Genomic DNA, 22,333 nt, shown 5'->3' with positions numbered 1-22,333 from the left:
CTGCAGCCACGCCAAGCCAAGCTCCACGTCCCTTTGCTTTCATGTCCAGCCGTAGCTGCTCCTCTACACGCTCCAGCCGTGGATCCAAAACCGAGCACACCCTCTGTTCACGGCTGCACTCTCCCCACGGCTCAGCAGCAGTTGCTCCGTGTTCCTCCTCACGTTCAAAAAAACCAGAACCCAGCACCTTCACGTTCTTCCTCCTTGCAAAACTCAAGACCTCCCCGTTTTCCTCTCTGTTCCAGCCGTCCTGTTCCCTCCCACGGCTTCCACCCTTTGTCTCTTCTTCTTCTATTTCTTTTATAACAGGAGAGGGCAGTGGACAGTTGTTTACGTAATAGGGACGTTGGCTGGGGCTTCCGTAGAGGGATACGCAGCTACAGATAACGCAGCTCCAACTTGTGCTTTGGAATCAAAATCGCGGTTGCACATGCACGATCTGAGACGTTTAGTCGTCTTGGAGAGGGTCGGTCCCACCTTAGAAACTTTTTGGACGGTCCATATGGTCGGACCAATCCTGACCATGATCACTAAATGGTCCGCAGCATCTGGGTCTCGGACGCTCTGTAAACAGAGCCTGCAATCAGAGACGCTGATTGTTTGGTAGGGCCCAAGATCAGTATTGACGGAAAAATCCATTCCGTCCATTGGATGCGCCTCGAAAAACCAAGGGATAGTTTTGGTTAGATTTCAGTGTGGCCCACAAGCTGGTTCAGTCCACCGTCCGTCGTCCGTTTTAGCGCTCGAAAATTGATTTCCGATGTATCTCGAATTTTCTCCACCTAGGTCATGGTAACATGGACCCTGGGAATAGGATGAATGGTCCAGATTTTCCATCTGGAGAGCGAGTGGGGCCCACTGTTGAAAAATGGATGGACGCTGTCCGTCCGCTGTTCGTCCGTGCTCGAGAAGGAGAGGGAGACGAGTCTCCGTCGCTGACCAGGCGACTTCGGTCCAGTGCATAGCGGGCGTACACCTGCTGTGTGCACGGGCCGTGTAAACTGGGCCCCACCCTGACGTCTTATGCAAAATCCAATCCATTCATCCATTTTGCCATCTCATTTTAATCGTTGAACCCAAGATTGAAGCACTTTCAGACACCAGGCGGGCCCCAGTTCACTGATTTATGGGCTGATCTGTCCGTTGGGCCACTGCTAGGGGGATCCAATGGCTGAAATTTGACATGTACGGTTAGTTTTTGGTTTTTAGGCCATATGTGAAGTTTTGAACTGATCAGATGGTGAGAACCCTATGGTCTTGCATTCTGGCTGACTTTTAGGCCGTTTGAGCTTCGGTTTCTCGATTTTTCCGGGTCCCTGATGTGTAATTCTGTCGATCTTGGGTCTATGGAGTCCGTCCCATGCTTTGGTGTCATTAGAGTGTTAAGTCCATGCTTTAAGCACCCTTTTCGGTCCAGGCTCGTACATACACTCTGCATTACAAACACGATTAATCAGGCCATTAAGCGGTATCATGCGTGTAAATCTATGCAACAACTGGGTCTGATATGCAATATTTGACCCTCAACACAACCCCTAACCAGCATTTTGCTAGTCCCGAGCAAAGTATGCGAAAAATAAGTTGAGAATTACAGAATAATTTCTATAAAATCGAATGATTTTTGAAAAACAATCCAGATCCTGGAATTCTATGATTCATGAATGTTGGGTATTACTATCTCTTGAACTCGAGCACACGATAATTTCATAGTTGAGTTCAAAATATTAGTCCATCAATTAGAACAATTCTAAACATTGAATTCCACGGATGCATAGTCTAATTTCGAATTATCAACATTAAAATTCACTTCTCTATTTAAGGATATCCTTGGTAACCAATAAGAGAATTCACGATAACCAGAACTTGCCTCATACATTATCTTCTTATTCTTTTGATTTTTGATTTTTTCATTAGAAGTAACGCCAAGAAGAGGGATCAGATCCTCACCTATAGGGAGCAAACCTAAGGTAAAGACTGTACACCCAACTTTTTCACATATCATTCATGGGGAATCGAATCCTCACCTATAGGGAGCAAACCTATGGTAAAAACTGTTCGCCCAATCCATTCGATTTCTCAAGTTGGTTCCTTTCATGTTTAGTGATTACCAAGTTAATCCTTCAATATCGAACTGAAACCTTAATATGCACGCGAGATGTGTCCTGCGAATTCATGTCTCAATCAAGTTTTACAAATTCTAGTAATGGATTAACAATTCAAACTTAGCTGTGAAATTTAATAGATAACTGAATCCAAGAGTCATAAAGTACCAACATTACGCATCTTGAAATTCTAAGTGCTCTAGATGGCCGTCAAAATCACTTCGAATTCATTAGAAAGCCTGAAAAATTAAAAATTTTCACAACTTTTGCTCAAGACCAAAAAAATACTGATTAGGAAACCTAATCTCCCACCCCCAACCAAAAATCTACATTGTCCTCAATGTAAAAGAAATAAACATGCAATGCACATGGGACAAAAATAAGTAAATGAGAAGTGATAGGAAGATAATACCTGAAAGAATCAAGAGGCTTTCCATAGCTATTTATGTAAAAGGGGGTCAGTACAAGAGAGAAACCAACAAAAGTAAAGACAAAATCTTACCTATACCACTTTCGCAGGTGCTCTCGATTGCATTTAGCATATGCAACAAGCCTTTAAACCCCTATGTTGCCCCTAGTGGACGAGTTGTAGTCTCGTGAGGGTTTGCAGTAATGTTACCCACAAACATTGGACTGACTAATTATATAAACGAAATGAAATGAAGAGCTGGGTTGCCTCCCAGGAGCGCTAAGTTTACCGTCTTCAGCCAGACAAATAAAGCAACTACCCTAGTCCTAAAAAAACAGGAAACCTACCTATACCTCCATCAGACTAGGAGATCAATCCTGGTAAACAGGATCAGTCAGAGGCATGGACATGTCCTCTGAATCACATTTCTCGACAAATGGTTTCAATCGATGTCCATTGACTTTAAACTCCTTACCATTGTCGGGATCTCTTATCTCAACGGCTCCATATGGAAAAACAGTGACAACAATGTAAGGGCCGGTCCAACGAGATCGAAGCTTACCCGGAAAGAGATGTAATCGAGAATTGTACAAAAGGACCTTCTAACCAGGCGTGAATGATTTTCGCAAAATGTGTTGGTCATGAAATGCTTTCATCTTGTCCTTGTAAATTCTTGAATTATCGTATGCATCATTCCGGATTTCCTCCAGTTCATTCAATTGAAGTTTGCGTAGCGAGCCAGCGTTGTCCAGATTGAAATTAAGATTTTTGATCGCCCAGTACGCTTTATGTTCCAGCTCCACAGGCAAGTGACAAGCTTTCCCATAGACAAGTCTAAAGGGAGACATTCCAATAGGGGTTTTAAAGGCAGTACGGTATGCCCATAAGGCATCGGTCAATCGGATTGACCAATCCTTATGATCAGGGTTAACCGTTTTCTCTAGGATATGTTTGATCTCCCTATTGAAAATCTCAGCTTGTCCACTTGTCTGTGGATGGTATGGGGTGCTCACCTTATGAGAGATATCGTATTTCTTCATTAAGCTCTCAAATGGTTTATTACAAAAGTGTGAACCCCCATCACTAATGATGGCTCGAGGCGTTTCGAATCGAGAAAGGATGTTTTCTTTTAGGAATTTAATGACCGTGCGATGGTCATTAGTTCGACACGGAATCGCTTCGACCCATTTAGTGACATAATCCACAGCGAGCAAAATATACAGATTTCCAAATGATTGGGGGAATGGTCCCATGAAATCGATGCCCCAGCAATCAAATGCTTCAATGATAAGGATGGGATTCAAAGGCATCATATTTCAACGGGACAATGCTCCCAATTTCTGACAACGCTCACAAGCTTTGCAAAACTCATGAGTGTCCCTAAACATAGTGGGCCAGTAAAAGCCACACTGCAGAATCTTGGTCGTGGTCTTTTTAGCAGAAAAGTGACTACCATGGGCTTGAGCAGAAGGAGATGACACTTCGATGCTCATCGTCTGGTACACATCTCCTTAGAATTTGGTCCGGCAATATTTAAATAAATAAGGATCATCCGAGAAAAATTGCGCACCTCGGTGAAAAATTTCTTCTTATCTTCGCAGTCCACTGTCGGTATAGCACCCGTAGCAAGATAATTAGCAATATCATGAACCAAGGTGAATGGGAGACTACAAACAATTGTTCATCAGGGAACATGTCGTTGATATGGGGCGTCTCAAGGGAATCAGAGGTATTAAGGCGAGAAAGGTGATCGGCCACAACGTTTTCTACTCCCTTTTTATCTTTAATTTTCAAATCGAATTCTTGGAGTAGAAGGATCCATCGTATCAGGCGGGGCTTAGAATCATTCTTAGAAAGAAGATACTTCAGTGCCGCATGATCTGTATAGATAATGATCTTGGATCCGATCAGGTAGGACCTAAATTTATCCAAGGCGAACACTACGGCTAAGAGTTCCTTTTCCGTAGTCGAGTAGTTCACTTGGGCAGGATTTAGAGTCCTACTCGTGTAATAAATGACGTAGGGCCTCTTATCTTTTCTCTGGCCTAGGACTGCCCCAAGAGCATAATCAGAAGCGTCACACATAAGCTCAAAAGGAAGGCTCCAGTCGGGTGGCTGCATGATAGGTGCAGTGGTTAACGTGCCCTTAAGCTTGGTGAAAGCTTCCTGGCATTGCTCAGTCCACTCGTACGGAGCATCCTTTTGAAGAAGAGTACATAAAGGACGAGAGAGGAGACTAAAGTCCTTTATGAATCGCCTGTAAAATCCTGCGTGTCCTAAGAAGGATCGCACGTCTCTGATGTTCTTGGGTGGAGGTAGGTTAGAGATAAGATCGATTTTTGCCTTATCTACCTCGATTCCCTTGGACGAGATGATATGCCCAAGGACAATTCCCTTCTGAACCATGAAATGACACTTCTCCCAATTAAGTACCAAGTTCTTTTCTTCACATCTTTTCAACACACATTTAAGACTTTCCAAGCACTTGCTGAAGGATGGACCATACACAGAGAAATCATCCATGAAGACCTCTAGATATTGCCCTACCATATCAGAAAAGATACTAAGCATACATCGCTGAAAGGTGGCAGGGGCATTACATAGTCCGAATGGCATCCTTCGATAGGCAAAGGTGCCGTAGGGACATGTAAATGTGGTCTTTTCCTGGTCTTCAGGGGCTATCTCTATCTGGTTGTAGCCCGAATACCCGTCAAGGAAACTGTAATAGGAATGACCAGCTAACCTTTTCAGGATCTGATCAATGAATGGTAAAGGAAAGTGGTCTTTCCTCGTGACGGTATTCAACTTCCTGTAGTCAATGCACATTCTCCAACCAGTAGTGACTCTAGTTGGCACGAGTTCATTATTAGCATTGGCTACGATGGTGATTCCGGACTTCTTAGGGACCACTTGAGTTGGACTCACCCATGGACTATCAGATATAGGGTATATGATACCCACGTCCAATAGTTTAAGAACCTCGGCTTTAACCACTTCCTTCATGTTTGGATTTAGTCTACGTTGTGGTTGCCGAGCGGTTTTTGCATTATCTTCAAGATATATGCGGTGAGTACAAATCGAGGGATCGATTCCCTTGAGGTCCGCTATCGTCCATCCCAGGGCTCCTTTATGCTCAATGAGAGTAGATATGAGCATACTCTCCTGTTCTTTCTCCAGGTGGGCAGAGATCACCACCGGGTATGTCTCATCTTGACCTAAATAGGCATATTTCAAATCAGAGGGCAAAGGTTTTAGGTCAAGCTTCGGTGGCTTGAGGTTAGACGGTAGAGGCACTACATCGGTTTGTGGTAATTCTTCAAATTGTGGCCTCCACCGGTTAACTTCAAGTACCGGTGCAGTATCAAGCAAGGCGCACGTCTCCCTAATCATGTCATCATCAAAATCATGGGAGTGGGCCAGGCACGTCTCCAGATGGTCGGAGGATAAGGTCAGCGGTGTCGTATCTTCCACGAAAGAGTCAATCATGTTAATGTCGTGGAACTCGTCATCATCCTCTGAGTTGCTACCGTTATTGAAAAAAATGTTTGACTCAAATGTCAAATTTTCAAAAGACATAGTCATGACACCATTCTTGCAATTGATAATTACATTTGACGTGGCAAGGAATGGACGACCAAGAATGACGGGAATCTGAGTGCTCATGTTATTGATGGGTTCGGTGTCCAGGATGATAAAATCTACAGGGTAGTAAAATCTATCGACCTGGACTAACACATCTTCAATTATCCCTCTTGGTACACGAACAGAGCGATCAGAAAGTTGCAGTGTGGTTAGGGTAGGTTTTAATTCACCCAAACCTAATTGTTTGTATACCAAGTAGGGAATCAGATTGACGCTCGCTCCTAAGTCAAGAAGTGCGTGATCAATTCGATGGTTCCCGATTACACATGATATGGTTGGGCTACTGGGATCCTTGAATTTCTGCGGCACGTCTTGCTTCAGGATGACACTCACTTTCTCAGTCAAGAAGATTTTCTTTTGAATAATTTTTCGTCTTTTAGTCGTGCATAAGTCTTTCAGGAATTTGGCATATGAAGGTATCTGTTTAACGACATCAAGTAGAGGAATGTTGACTTTCACTTGTTTCAACACCTCTAGGATATCCTGAGAGTTAGAGAGAGGTTTTGGTGAAACCAACCGTTGGGGGAATGGAGCAACTGGCTTCTCTAGAAGTTCCGGTTCTACTTTTTGTGGGGCATCACTGGATCCATCATTGTTGTCCTCTTCTAGTTCTTGAGGCTTTTCGGGCCTAACCGGAAGAGTTTTATCAATGATCTTCCCACTCCTAAGAGTGGTGATGGATTTAGCATGCCCCATCTGATTTGAAGAGCTGAGATCATTATTCTCGTACTGCGGTTTAGGATTGGGGAGAGGTTGTTCAGGAAGCATCCCCTTTTCTATAACCGTCATACGAGAATCTATCTTTTGCATAAAATCTGTAATTCCCCGCATTGCCTGAGCCAGCTCTTGTATGGGATTTTGAATCGGTTCCTCTTGAGGTTTCACTTGATTTGGATTTTGATTGAAGAAACCTGGAGGAGTAGCCGTCTGTCCATTCCTCCAACTAAAGTTTGGATGATTTTTCCAACCAGGATTGTATGTATTGGAGTTAGGTCCAGTAAAAGGTCTTTGATAGTTATTTACGGCATTGGCTTGTTCATTCAACACTCCTCGAAAGGCAGGTATTGTAGGACAGTTTTCAGTTGTGTGAATGTTGCAATCACAGATGCCGCAAACAATTTCATTGACCTTATCCTTCTTTCCTTCCATGGCCTCAACTTTCCTTATGAGCGTAGTCACTTTACACTTGAGATCATCCTCTTCTTTCAAGAGATATAATCCACCTTTCTCCTTTAATTGAGTCGGCCTAGATGTGGTGTTCGCCATTGGGTAATAGTCCCATGATTGTGTTTTTTCAGCGAGACTATCGAGGTAATCCCATACCTCGTCAACATCTTTATTGATGAACTCTCCATTACACATTGTCTCGACCATTTGGCGCATGGAAGATGTCAGTCCATCGTAAAAAAAATTTGTAATGCGCCACATTTCAAATCCGTGTTGTGGGCAAGAACTGACCAAATCTTTGAACCTTTCCCAACATTGGAAGAATGTTTCATCTTCCTTTTGGGCAAAGTTCATGATCGCTTTTCTGAGGGTAATCGTTTTATGATGTGGGAAGAATTTTTTTATGAATTCCCTCTGCATGTCGTTCCATGTGCCAATGGATCTAGGACGCAGTGAATGTAACCACGTCTTAGCTTTCTCTTTTAAGGAAAAAGGAAAGAGTTTTAGCCTAATTGTATCCTCAGATACATTAGGAAAACATAATGTAGCTATAATCTCATCGAACTCTTTCAAATGTAAATATGGACTCTCTGATTCAAGTCCATGGAATTTGGGAAGGAGTTGGATAACTCTTGACTTGATGTCCATTTGTCCTGTGTTTTCAGGAAAAATCATGCATGAGGGCATACTCACTCCCGCCGATTGTAGATAATCTCGTAAAGTACGAGGCGGGGGTGCCTGTTGCACCTCATTTTCATCTTGGGTATCCTCCTCCCTAGGTGGAAGTAGAGGAGGTTGGTCTTCAGCCATAACCTCAGTTAACTTAGGGGATTTCGAGTGGTGTCTAGTCCTGCGATGGATAGTCAACCCCTCAACCAATCCTCCTTCAGTCAAGAGACGTCGAGTGTTGTCACGGGCCCACTTGGGCATGAAACACTCACAGCCCTCAACTAAATTCAAAGCGTAATCCTAAGAAAGGAAAAGAAAATCTAAAAAGAAAGAGAGGGAGAGTTGGAAAGAAATTACCAAATTGAAGCCCCTAAGTTAAGGACCGAATTAGAAATTTCTATCTTAAAGGCCTACAAAATAGGAAGGTTAGTTTCTACACAAAAATTCTATAAGTAGAAAATTTCTAAAAGTGACTTTAGGGAACAAAGTTAGATTCTAAAAGAGTTAAAATTAGAAACTAAAAAAAACAAAAGAGGAAAGTTTCTAAAAATAAACTACTTCCTAAAAATAGAAAAATCCTAGGATTAAAAATTTTCAAAAATTAAACCCTAATTCTAAGAAGTAGAAAAAGTAGAGAGATTAGGAAGGAATTACCAATTTAGAAACTTATGTCAGGATCCTACAAAACAGGAAACAAATTAGTTTTGAACTCAAAATAAAAAACTAAGGTTAGTAAAATCCTAATATTAAACTAATCCTAAAACCAATTAATTTCAGAGAATCGTAACCGTCAGTCCCCGGCAACGGCGCCAAAAACTTGTTCACACCCCAAGTGCAGCGTTGTGATGTAGTAATAAACTCGGTAAGACCGAGGTCGAATCCACAAGGACTGAAACTTGTACGTTTCCTGAAACTAGATAGAAATAGAACTAGTCTAAGATGCAGTCTAAATCAAATATAAATTGATGAATAATGGTGAGAGATTAATGTAAAACTTTAAGGAATTCAGAGGAAGGAAACTAGGGATTCAGAGGATCCACTTGTAGGGATCAGGGAGATCTTATGCCTGCATTAAGATTTATGGAAATCAAACTGAACCTACTTGATCTGGTTTTTAAGAGATGAAAAGTATATAAATTAGAATGGATTCCATCATCTAACCATGCCCAGGAGACAAAGCAAACAACAGGATTAAACTAATTACCAACTAATCAACAATATATGAAGATCAGGAAGGGTACTGTCATCCTACCATGCCCATGGGACAATGATGAACAACAGGGCTTCCTGACTTCATAAACATAAAAAAAGGGAAGGAGATACTCAAAGCCATTGCAAACCCATTGTAATTTCAGTCACAACAGACCATAAAAGACTAAAAATATTCTTTTAATAATCAACTAAATCAAATTCAGTTTATGAATTAAAGGCACAAAGTAAAATCTCCCATCTCACTACAGGCTTCACCTCTTAGCCCTAGCTAAGGGATTTAGCCTAACATAATCATAGGAAAAAGAAGAAAAAAAAAGAAAAAATACATAAAAATTCCAAACACTTCTCTCTCCGCCTCTTTCTCTCTATCTGACGTTCTCTATTCAAGCATACCCTCTTCTCCACGTTTGGAACTCTTTTTATAGCTTTTGGAGTGGTGGAAATCGGATTTGGGAAGCTATCGCACACGCAGCGAAAGCCTTTTCGCAGCCAAGTTCGGGGCTTCATAACTCTCGCGTTCCTTGCATTATTTCTATAAAATCAGCGTCTTTTGGAAGTGTTTTGGCTGGCCTACACGATGGACAGTTCAGATCTGCCATATGATCAAAGATGGTGGGCCACAACTGCCTGGAAAGTCCGATTTCGCGGACGTGCGTAGCTTTTCGCACGTCCGGCGCTGATGTGATCGGTGGGCCCCATAGAGGTATTTTTAGAAAAATCCACCCCGTCCATTAGATTCAGGATGAAATTTCAGTCAAGAATGGGTGGTTTTGAACGTCCATTGACGCGGCCCAGAGAAGAAATCACCTCAAAAATCGTTTTGAACGTCGCAGGACCGCCTGTTTGTGGCCTCTGTATCGCGCACGTGTGCTTGCATGGGTCCAAAAGTTTAGCAAGGTTTTGTAGTAGTCGAGGCCCTCTACATGATGGACGGTTTGGATTGTCCGTACGTATGCTCTATGGGGCCCACTAGCGTCCGTAAAAACGAACAGCGTCCGTCCGTTTTACGTGAAACGGCAGTTGCCGTATTTGAGAAGGAGATGTGGGTCAGCGCTGCTGACCCACGTAACGTGGTTCGGTGTGGCTCGGCACGTGTACACGTGCAGTGTACATGCCTCACGTACAAGCCCCAATGTGATGTGATTTGAAAATCTGATCCAGCCATTTACTTTCTCATCTTATTTAAACCGTCGAGACCAAAGTTGAGACAGTTCCAGATATCAGGTGGGCCCAGAATCAACGGTTTATAGGCTGATCTGTCAGTTGGGGTACTTCCATAGTGATCCGAGGGTTGAAATTTGATATGCACGGTTAATTTATGGCCCTCAGGCCATGTATGAAGTTTTGAGCCAATCAGATGGCGAGAACTATATGATCTTGCATTTTTCAGCAATTTCGGGCCTCTTTAACGTGAATAACTTGATTTTCTCGGATCCCTGGTGTGTAATTCCATCGATCTTGGTCCCCTGGAGTCCGTCCCTTGCCTTGGGTGTCATCAGAGAGTCAAATCCATGGTTTAAGCACCCTTTTTCAGTTCATGCTTGTAAATACACTCTGCATCACAAATACAATTAAATCAGGCTATTAAACGGTATCATGCTTGTAAATCCATGCAATAAATGGGTCTGATATGCAATATTTGACCCTCAACACCACACCGTCCACACCTGGACGGTGGGACCTACCATGATGCATGTGTTGCATCCAAGCCCTCCAACCATTTTGGAAGCCCATTTCAAGGCTTGAAAATAAAAATAAGACAGATCCAATATCAGATGACCACACCGTACAAAATAGTAGTGATGAATGCCTACCATTGAAACCCCATTTTGGGTTACACAAGTTTTAGACCAATATGATATTTGTTTTCCTCTAAGGTCAGGTCTTTGTGACCATATGAATAGACTGGATGGAAATTAAATGTTATGGTGGGCCCACTGGAATTTGATAGTGGAAAATGGTTCTTGTGACCTTATGAATAATATGGATTGAAAATAAATTCTATGGTAGGCCCACTAGAAAATTTAATGGTGGAAATCATTGTCGCCATTGTCATTCGTGGTATGGTCCATGTTGAGGGTCAAATATTGCATATCAGACCCAGTTGTTGCCTAGATTTATGAACATAGTACCGTTTAATAGCCCTTTTTAATCATGTTTTTGTTGCAAGGTGGAATTGCGAGCTGGAACTGGATCGGGATGCTAAAAGCATGGAATTAATGTTCAGAATGCACCAGGGCAAGGGACGGACTCCAGGGGTCCGCGAAAATTGAGAAACTGAAGCTCAAGCGGCCTGAAAGTCAGCCAAAATGCAAGATCACTGAGTTTCCATCATCTGTTTGGCTCAAAAATTCATACATGGCCTAAGGACCGTAAATTAACCGTACACGTCAAAATTCGGCCGTTGGATCGTTGTGGACGTGGCCTAACGTTCATATCAGCCCATGAATCATCAACCTGGGGCCCACTGGATCTCTGGATATGCTTCCAACTTGGGCTCAACCCCTTAAATTAGCTGAAAGAACGGATGGACAGATTAGATTGCCCAAAACATCACGTGGGAGCCACTTACATGGAGTGCGTGTGCTCCACACACGTGCACTGGAGGTACACCGGATTGAGAAATCCGGTCAAAGTCGGTTTTGACCGACTTCCTTCTCCAAAACGGCACTTGCCGTAACAGCGAAGGCCTCTGCCATCGTCGGTTGACGCTGTGGGCCCCACCCATTGTCCAAATAAAGAATCCAAGCCATTCAGCGGGTCCATAACGGCCTGGTCACCAAGTCCTAGGCGACAGAATTTCAATATACAGCGGATATTGATCTCTAGCTGCCCAAACGTGTGACGAACAGCTGAATGAAATCATCCCTGGACCGCATCGATTTTTATCCAAAAATAGTGAGTCCCGCCTGTTTTTTCGAGCTGATACGAATAGACGGAGTGGATCTTTCAAAAAACCAGTAAAGTGGGCCCCACCACGCGTCAGCGCGTGCCCTGTTACGGGCGTTCGTGAAAACCGGACGCCGCCCGGCTTTCTCGGGCCGTTATGCGTCCATGATGGTGGTCGGATGCATGATCCAGACCAACCAATCATGTGCAAGGTCTAATGTAACCACGCCCAAGAGGTCAGATCGTCAAACTGGTGGGCCAAACCGCACCAAACGCGGGTCGAACGCAAGCACTTCTTGCGTAAAATCAGAGCAACAGCGGGATTCTCTGGACCGTTTCCTGCTCGTGAAACTTCCGCAGGGAGGGCGGAAATCCTACTCGGAGGACAGCTCTATAAGGAGGGAAGACAGGGTATTCAAGGAGGGGGTTCTGCTGGAGACGTGGGGAGAAAGCATTAAAAGGAGAAAAACGGGAACGTGAGAGAGAGAGTGAGGCAGCATGGAAAGGAGGAAGGGAAGCTGGTTTTTTTTTTTTTTCCTTTCCCTCTTGTTCTTTTCTTTCTCTTTTTTCTATTATCTCTGGCTTTGTTCAGCCCATTCATGTGTGGCTAAACCTCTTAGCTAGGGCTAAGAGGTGAAGCTTGTAGCGAGATGGGAGATATTATTTCCTGCTTTTCATTTAAATTCATGAACTAAAGTTGATTTGTATTGATTATTGAAGGAATATTTTCTTCGTCTTTAATGGTCTGTTGTGACTGAAATTACAATGGGTTTGCCATGGTTTTGAATATTTCTTTTTCCCTTTTGATGTTTATGACGTCAGGAGGCCCTGTTGTTCACCATCGTCTCCTGGGCATGGTTGGATGGCGGTACCCTTCCTAACCTTCATAATCATTTGATTGGTTGGAAATTAGTATAATTCTGTTGTTGACTTTGTCTCCTGGGCATGGTTAGACGATGGAATCCATTCTAATTCATATACCTTTCATCTCTTGAAAACCAGATCAAGTAAGTTCAGTTTGAATTCCATAATCCTTGATGCAGGCATAAGATCTCCCTGATCTCTACAAGTGGATCCTCTGAATCCCTAGTTTCCCTTCCTCTGAATTCCTTAAGTTTAGATTAATCTCTCACCATTATTCATCAATTTACATTGGATTTAGATTACATCTTTTGCTAGTTCTATATCTAGTTAGTTTCAGATCACGTACAAGTTTCAGTCCCTGTGGATTCGACCTCGGTCTTACCAAGTTTATAACTACATCACAACCCTATACTTAGGGAGTGAACAATCCATATGATCTCTGGATACGATATTTTTTTATGCTCCAAAATAATCCCTAATAATGGTAGGAGTATGTTGTTAGTACGGTCCATTGGTATGGTCCATTTTATAGGGACCCACTCGAATAGAACCGATATGATGTATTTGTGGCCGTCGATTGAGACCCACCTTGATACATATACGAGACCCATGTATGAGGCCATTTGATGTACTAGAGGCCCATGGGTCAAGGCCCAATAGGACGTACGTAAGGCCCATTGTAGTATGATTCCACCATGGGGTATGTGTTGACCCTTATAACGGGCTATGCCTTGGGAGCAATGATGGTTTGATGTCTACATTGTAAGGATGATGTTGGTTAAATATCCGCATTACGACTCTCCTTAGGGCCCATTAATAGGCCCATACTTACAGTGTGTAGGCCGTCTAGGCCCATCTTCGTTTTGATCAGAGCCCATCACCATATAACATGTATAACATAGATCCATGATTCATGATCATACGCATCATATGTATGCCTGATATGAGAAGTGACTGATCATAGCATATGCCTTCGGGCAGATCGTTTATGGGCTCCCCGATAGGCGGAGTCACCCCACATGAGCGCTCGGTACGCACAGGATTGTTGCATGTCGGATAGTATGATTCATGCACTTACATTTGTGTGATTGTGATTATTGTATGCCCTAGTAACACCAGGGCCGTAGTCTCCACAGACACATCGTGGGTGGCTAGATTGGATACCAGAAATATTGTTACTAAGCATCGGGGCACCATAGATGTCCCTGGGTGAAAATTTCTAAACCCGATGGTACCAGAGGATGACTCCAACGTCGAGACCGAGTGGATATATGAGCGCACGAGGGCAGAATACCAGGAAGCCGCGTCTCCCACTATGTTATGATCAGTTGGAAAGGGGTGTGGCCTTACTCGCCCTAGGGTAGGGGGCAATACTAAGCTGAGTTTGACTAGCTCATGAATGGGTCCGTTATCGGCATGCCGGATAGGTATTGGCAGACTATTGGTCAGGCGGATAATAAGGTTTCTTACGCTCACTTGGACTGTGCGGCTAGGAGAGCGGCAGTGGCACTTGGAGTTTACTAAACCCCGGTAATTATTTAGAATGAGAACTGTACTTATACATGATGAGGATTGACATGCTTGAGTTGCATCTCGCATCGCATGGTCGTGTTAAGGCCGATAGCATTCATATCTTGCATCGCGTAGCCTTGGTACGGCTGATTGCATTCATGTACTCATCACCATGATTCCACATTACTCTGACCTTGCATTCTGAGCACGCTTATATTGCGCACACACTTACACCACCCTCTAAGCTTTCTATAAGCTTATGCACGATTGATGCGTGCAGGTGACGCCAGGACGCAGCCGTAGTATAGGAGCAGCAGGAGCGTGCAGTCGAGCTTTTGGAGTTTTCGTTATTTGCATTATCTTGTATTTTCCTTCAGATGCATTGTACTCAAAAGTTTTTGATCATAGTGGATTTTGTGATGGTGTTCTTGTGGTTATTGTTCATGGGTTATGTTTATGGTTATGCTCATTATGAATCAAATTGATATTAGAAATCCTCTTTATAGGATCCCAGGATCGGAACCTGGTAAATGGGTGCCGGGAGCCGAGAATGGGGTTCTACGGAAGCTGTCGGCGCTGGATTCGGCGATCGAAAATTTTGTGAGCCCGGTTTCCGAGTTCAGGGCGTGACAAAAGTTGCCTCAAATAGGTGTGTACATAGTCATGACCGTTGGATTTTTTTTTTTTAAAAAGAAGAAGCCTTCTTCATTTTCCGCAAAAACTCTTAGGCTTATAAGTATACTCACACGGGCGCGTCACATGGCACCGAGCCACGCTATATCCACAAAAACTGCCTAGCCAAGTGCCTGGGCATATGTTATTTATAGCATAGATTGGGGCTAATGGCATAGCCCCCTAAACAACCAAATTCATATACCTCGTGAAAAGAGCCTAAGCCCTGTGCAAAATATTCTTCTTATAAACCCAAAATTTTCTTCTTCTCTATCCGATGTGGGACTAAACCTACACTAATACAAGACAAAATGCCTTTGTTACTTTTTAAAAATTTAGAGGGATTTTTTCAAATCCTTTAAAATTATTCATTTATTTATTTTAAAACACCAAAAATACAACATAAGTCGGGTTATGTAGTATTTTATTTAGATTAATGCAATGTAAGTCCATCTTTCTCATGAACTGTCAACTCACAATACTGATTGATTGAACACAAGCACCTTGTCAACTATTAGCATGTGTTTGGCATGCAATATGTGAAGGCATTGAATCGTATTAATGTAATGAACTCAAAGATAAACAATGTTTGGAAACAAATACTTAAGTATCCGTTGGTAGTATAGGGTGGAGGTATTGTCAACTATTACCATAAATAAATCCATGTTTGGAAATGAATACTTAAAAATATGTATATTGTGTTTAGCTATAAATCCACTTTTGAAAACTAAGCTCCATAGGACTAATATTGTAATGTATGTGTTTTATCCACGCCGTTCATCATTTTCGCCAAGCCATTTTAGGGCATGAGCACTAAACTGATGCATATCCAAAGCTTAAGTGGACCACATCACATAAAACATTTGAGAAGGATTCTTTCCCTGGAATAGAGAAGGTGACTGTTTTAGCATAACTGTCTAACTTAGTATGATCGGAGGTATGCCAATCCATCCCAAGGATGACGTCATATCCCATTATGTCCACCACCACTAAATCAGTTGCCATTAGAACATTATATATCGTAATCATGTAGGATTTACATATCTTGTTCAAGACGAATGTGTTTCCCCACGGGTGATTCTACTAAAACATTTTCACGAAGAGTCTTTGGTTTTAACCCTAGTTGATATACTACCACATATGCAATAAATTATAAGGTGGCTCCAGAGCTAGTCAAACAATATTGCAATTGAATTTTCATACATGTTGACCATACCTTCCATGACATCATTGTTTGCTTCTATTTCTTCGGCAGGCACAATAGCATATACTTGTGCTTAAGGTGGCTGGCTATCCTCCCTAATTTAGAGGAATTGGAGGTCGCATTGCTGGTGGAGGTCTACTTTGCTGATACTATTGTGATCTATGTGCTGTGACTGAGGATAAGGATGCAAAGGTTGTGACACTTGAGAAGTCTGACCCAATTATTGGGTTGGTGTCAGAAGTTGTAATCTAGAGGGTATCTATTAAAGAGGCATCTAACCCATATCCCTGAGTCTGGTTCAACAATTTTGAGCCACATGCCCATACTTCCTACAATAAGCTCAATTACCATGGAAGGTTGCTCCTAGTTTTCCAATACTGTTAATTTCATATATGTCCTTTGTCTCTTTTTTATAGGTAGTTGCTAACTAGGGGTTGACTTGTTCTTGTTCTCCTCTTCTTTTTTTTTTCTCTATAAATGAGACTTGAGGAAGCACCTGTTATCCTTCTCCGCTCGAAGGGCTTTGTCAACTATCTCCAAGTATTTCTTAATGTCCATGCAGTAGAATTTATTTCTAATAGTCTGCCTGAGTTCCTCTTCGAACCTCATTATCTTGTAGTCTTCGTTCTCAACTACTTTTTGGAACATACTTAGACAATTCCGTAAACTTCACTTCATATTGAGCTATGGTCATAAACCCTTGTTCCAATTTTGAAAATTAATTAGCGATTTCTGACTGAGGAATCTTTTAGGAAATATTTGTCATAGAATTTGTCTTAAAATTCTTTCCAAGTCCACGTGTGTCCAGTCGAAACCATTGTCTTAGCCGTGTCCCACCATATGTCCACTTCTCATTGAATAACAAATGAGGCTAACCGAAACTTCTGATTGTCTAGGTAATTCATAGCTTCTAGAGTCTTATTAATCTGTTTGAACTATATAGTTCTCAGCAACTGTTAGATCTGATGTACCTTTAAAGACCGGAAGATCTAACTTAGTAAACTTCTCGAGCAAGTCCACCCCATGTGGTTGCTCGGGCCTGAATAGTGCTGTATTTCGATGACTTTGGGGTGCCTGGCTCAAATTAGTCAGCATATTCTGTTGTGCCACAAACTGATCCTTCTGCCGCGTTATCATAGCGATGATTTGACTCACTAGTTCAAATGTTGCATCCCAAAGCCGAGTGCTAGGTCCAGCAAAATTAGGATGAACCGTGGTTGGAAATAAAAGGAGTTAAGTACTAGGTCCAGCACCGCTGGGATTAGCTGTAGAAGGAGGTGGTGCAGGAACTTGCTCTTCTTCTTTGGCTTCATTTTTATCTATTATATTCTTTTCATGCTCTCCAAAACTCATTCTAGATCCCACCGAAATAGCAGCTCCACTAATGAGGTGATAGGGAGAGGGGCACTTGTAGAAAGAAAGTCATGAATAGTGCATGTCTTCTTGGGCGACCATAAGTTCCTATAAAAAAGGAACTTAGAGTTTAGTGAAAGTTATGAAATTTCGAGTAAATACTAATAATTATGATTACTCTAAATGGGGCATGTCAATCCTAAGAAAATACCATTCAAATGAAGGAAACTATTGAAAAAAAAAAACTTTGTTGGTTGGATCGACTGCAATGTCGGTCGAACCAGCAGAGCATCTATTTTGCTAAATTAGTTTTCTATTTATTGGTTGTTCCTATCATTATTCTATATACTTAGAGATATCAAATCGGGCTTAATTTTTTTTTTTTTTTGAAGATTCTACTAGAAGTGTATTTTATTTCTATAAAATTTAAGCCCATTTTATTACATATAAAAAATTATAAAATTCCTAAAGTAAGGTTTGTCTATAAACAAACGATTTTCGACCAGCCTCTATAAATTCTCAGATCAGCATAGTAAATTCTGAGTTTTTCTTTTTATTTTTATTTTTTCTTAAAATTAGCTTGTCCATCTACGATCTAGCTTTTGAATCGCCTCAATCGGAATTAGAATTTAATAGTTACAAATTTTCAATTTTAGATGATTTATATTATCCATGGTTTTTCAGCAGAACATTGCGAATTAAAATCCCTTAAAATTTATTTCATGGTCCATAATAACATTTCTAAGCTGAAGTACAACCTAAATAAGGTTAGATTTCATACTAGTTCCTTCATATAAAATTCTAACTTAGATTTCTAAGAAGTTTCCATTCTTCACAAGAACCAAACATGCGATCATAAGTATTGGATTTCTAATTTTAGGGACCTACATATTATGTGTAGGTAACATAACCTATAAGTCACATTCTAATTTTTAAAACTTGATTTCTCTGATACCAAACTATCACGATTTGGATTTCAAATACCAAGCGCGCATCTTAAATCCAAGTCCCAGATCGCAACTTGTACACTAAGCGTACGAGAACTAGTAAAACGCAATTTATTTAGAGGCCATGACCATGTTTGTTGAGGCACAAAAAAAAAATATAATGGTATAGAAGCTTTCTGAAGCACCGCTCCATGTTAGAAGAGGTTGTATGCTCTACCTTTTGGTAAAAAGGAGTGAATGGGGTTATTTTGGTAAAAATGAGTGCATGGTGTCATTTTAATGGAGAAGGAATGTTACCTTAAGGAAGGAGAGGTTGGTGAACACCACTATTTAAGGGAGAGGTTGGTGAACACCACTATTTAAGGGAAAAGGTTGGACATTGTGTGAAGAGAGAAGTGGTGGTGATCACCACTATTTAAAGAGTAAGGGGCCTGGGATGCCTATAAATACCCCTCCACATGCCTCATTTGAAGGGGTTGGAAGAAAGATAAGTTAGAAGAGAGACAAGAAGGAAGAGAGACAAGGAGGTTGGAGGAAAAGAAGGTAAGAAGACATGAGACAAGAGAGGAAAGCCGTTTGCGAGACCCCGCGCAAAGGAAAGCCGTCCGCGCGACCCCGCGCAAATGAAATGGGAAAGGGGTTTGCGCCACTTCTTAAGGGACTGTCCTAAGGCCAACCTCCATACGCCACTCTTTGAGGAAGTTGTTTGTAAGAAAAATCTCTTATCGCTCTGCGCAACCGTTTCTGCAAGAGAAGCCCTTTGCACGAGTTCGTACAATAATTTCTGCAAGAGAAACCCCTTGCGCACTCCTCGCAACCGTTTTTGCAAGAGAAGCCCTTTGCGTGAGTCCGCGCAACCACTTCTGTAAGAAACCCCATGCGCCACTTCAAGAGGAGCCTTGTCCTAAGGCTTGGTCTGGAGCACCACTTCTCTCTCTCCTTGTCCTGAAGACAGGCTTTTATTGTCCTGAAGCCTGCCTCTTGCGCCACTTCATGTGGAATATTGTCCCGAAGCACATCCCATGCACCACTCCTTGGAAACTTTCCTAATGCATGACTTTTCTTCCAATACAAGCCTTGTGCACTCCACATTCCCTGTCTAGGCTTATGTACTTCCATCTTCGGACAAATGACCTCCACACCTGTTAAATGTCTATAAATACCTCTTTCCCATCTTCATTTGGAGAAGGCAGTGAGAGAGAAGAGATGTGAAGTATAGAGAAAGAGTTGAAGGAGAAAGAAAGTTCGTCCGTATGACCGGAAGGATGATCAGAACTTATCGCATTGCCAGATCAAGGGTTTCAAGTCTGCACAACCCATCCACCTTTGCGATGAACATCAAAAGCGTCGAAATGCTGCTGAAATCGCCATTAGATTGCCTTCTCTTTCATTCATTCGTTGATTGATTGTACTATGTTTTCAGAATCAAGGGAATGCAAGGATGTAAATGAACTCAGAATGAATAGATATCTTGTGATCATTGTTCTCTCATTCTTTCTTTGTTATCATTGAATAATCTCCAAAATCAAATGCATTTGTTTCTTGTCGAAACAATGTTTATGCTGTCCATTCTAAGTTCCATATACAAACATTCACATATATTAAATCAACCATTTCAATTTATAAATTCCTAATTAAAAGTCTAATGGCCCACCCACTTGCGACCTTAATTCAATATAATAACCAAATCACACATTTAAAGTAATCTTCAACACAATCAACCTGTATCATACACCAATGTTGCATTCCCACTAATCAAATAACTGAAAACAAAAAATAATCTAAGAGAATAAACATGTTTGAAACAATCGAATAAATAAATTAACATCAATCCAATGCATCTAATTCTTTTTCTATTAAATACGACCACGTATTTCGTGAGTCATCCACAGGCTCAACCACGTCCTCTTGCTCTTGCACCGCAGGCTCAACATCCGTTATATTCATACAGTTTTTCCATCAATAAAATGTAAGCTAACCAAGCATAGTGAGAAATCCCAGCATAATTCTTCAAATTAAAATTAATATAGAACAACAAACATAAATCAAAATAAATAAACAATAAATAATTGAATTGAAAGAGTACTTCAAGTGGGGATTTACATCCACTTTCTTGACTTAAAATTTCGTCAACCCGCATCCACTACTTAGGGCCGGATGCATCTACCTGTTGGTAGGCATGGGTAAGGCCCGCATTCGTCGCTTGGGAAGGCATTTAGCTATTGGTAGGCATGGGCTATGTCCACATCTAGAAGCATGGCTACAAGGAATAAATTTTTATCCATCGTGGTCCTTAGGAATGACTGGCATGGATTGTGCACACAACATGTTAGGGTTTAATAACTAAACTTTGAAACATATCATTCAATATATAAACCACGAATTATAGGCAGTTATACATTTAACAAATGTAAACAAGAACAAACATCAAATCATTCTAAATCATCTATACAAAAATCAAGCAATCAACATAGCAAACACTGTATGTTTTAATGGAGAGAAAACATTTTGAGATCACTCACTTGGATAATTTGGTGAGATTGATTCTATTTGAATAATTAATGTAATTAACAAAACCTAAGTATTCTTTAAAACAGTATACATTTATAATCATTTTTCAATTTAGATGAATTCGCATGGTGGGCCCACTCTTGATTGATCAATTTCTAGTTGGAGTCCATAACGTTGTCCAATCATATTCTTTCGTATCTAACCTTAATGCCGGGTATTAAGATCTTAAATTAAATTTAAATTTAACCCTTAATATAGGGCATTAAGACCTCAAGTGGGACCCACTTGATCAATCAAAGTGGTCATCCACCATCCCAACGACATTCCAATTGTCTCAACGTGTATAACTAATTTAATTTTATAATTATAATTGAACCATTAATTCAAATTCTCAAAATTGGAATCAAACAGATTGTTTCACCTCCCGTCGGTCGGACCAACTGCACTATAGGTTGAATCAACACGAACTAAGGATCTATCAGTAAGACCGACGCTTTCAGATGTCGAATCGACAATCTCTAGACTCGATTTGGTTTTAAGGAAACCGAATTATAATTTGGGAATTTTTCTAAATCTCAGTCTTAAAGACCATTTATGCATATTGGTTAGATCCAAACTGACCATTGGCCCTCACTTGGTTGATTAAGAGAGAGGTCCATTGGTCAGCTTGTCTCAAAACTTTCATGGCCCACCTCATTCAGAATTATCTAATTTATTTAAATTCGTCTTATGATCAATGCAGCCCATCTGATGGTCGGATCGATCTGATATTCAAGGTCCCAACGTCTTTCGACCTTGGCAATCAGATGGCCAGTGATCTAATCCCATACGTTAAGGTCGCCCTACACAATTCCCTACGCAAAAGCAAAGGCAATACCACCGGGAATATGATCTCTTTATTGTACATGCCACATATATCTATGTAACGAACGTACAACTAATATGAAGTGTTCATTGCATAGATCTGATAAAAATAAATTAAACTACTAAAAAATGAAAGAAATTGTACATAACCTCCTCCTCTTCTCTCTCTCTCTCTACGTTAGGGTTTTCCCTTATGATAGAGTATTGAAAATAATCCTCCATATCCTCCCCTTTAAAAGGAGGAAACGTTGGAGATAAGGGCGACATTTTGCCAATTCTCTCTCTCCCATTTAAATTAAAAATATAAAAAATAAAA

General features: G+C 41.3%; 1 non-coding gene across 1 annotated transcript; it reads left to right on the top strand.

Moving 5' to 3' along the window:
• The first annotated feature begins 7,585 nt into the window (after positions 1 to 7,585).
• On the top strand, positions 7,586 to 7,692 carry LOC131221871 (small nucleolar RNA R71). The gene has a single exon (XR_009159629.1). It is a non-coding gene; the product is annotated as a small nucleolar RNA R71 (small nucleolar RNA).
• The last annotated feature ends 14,641 nt before the right edge of the window (positions 7,693 to 22,333 follow it).

Source organism: Magnolia sinica, chromosome 1 (assembly GCF_029962835.1).
Source record: "Magnolia sinica isolate HGM2019 chromosome 1, MsV1, whole genome shotgun sequence".
Lineage (NCBI taxonomy): Eukaryota > Viridiplantae > Streptophyta > Magnoliopsida > Magnoliales > Magnoliaceae > Magnolia > Magnolia sinica.
Note: the sequence above shows the minus strand (reverse complement) of the source record. Positions and strands in the feature narration are given on the sequence as shown.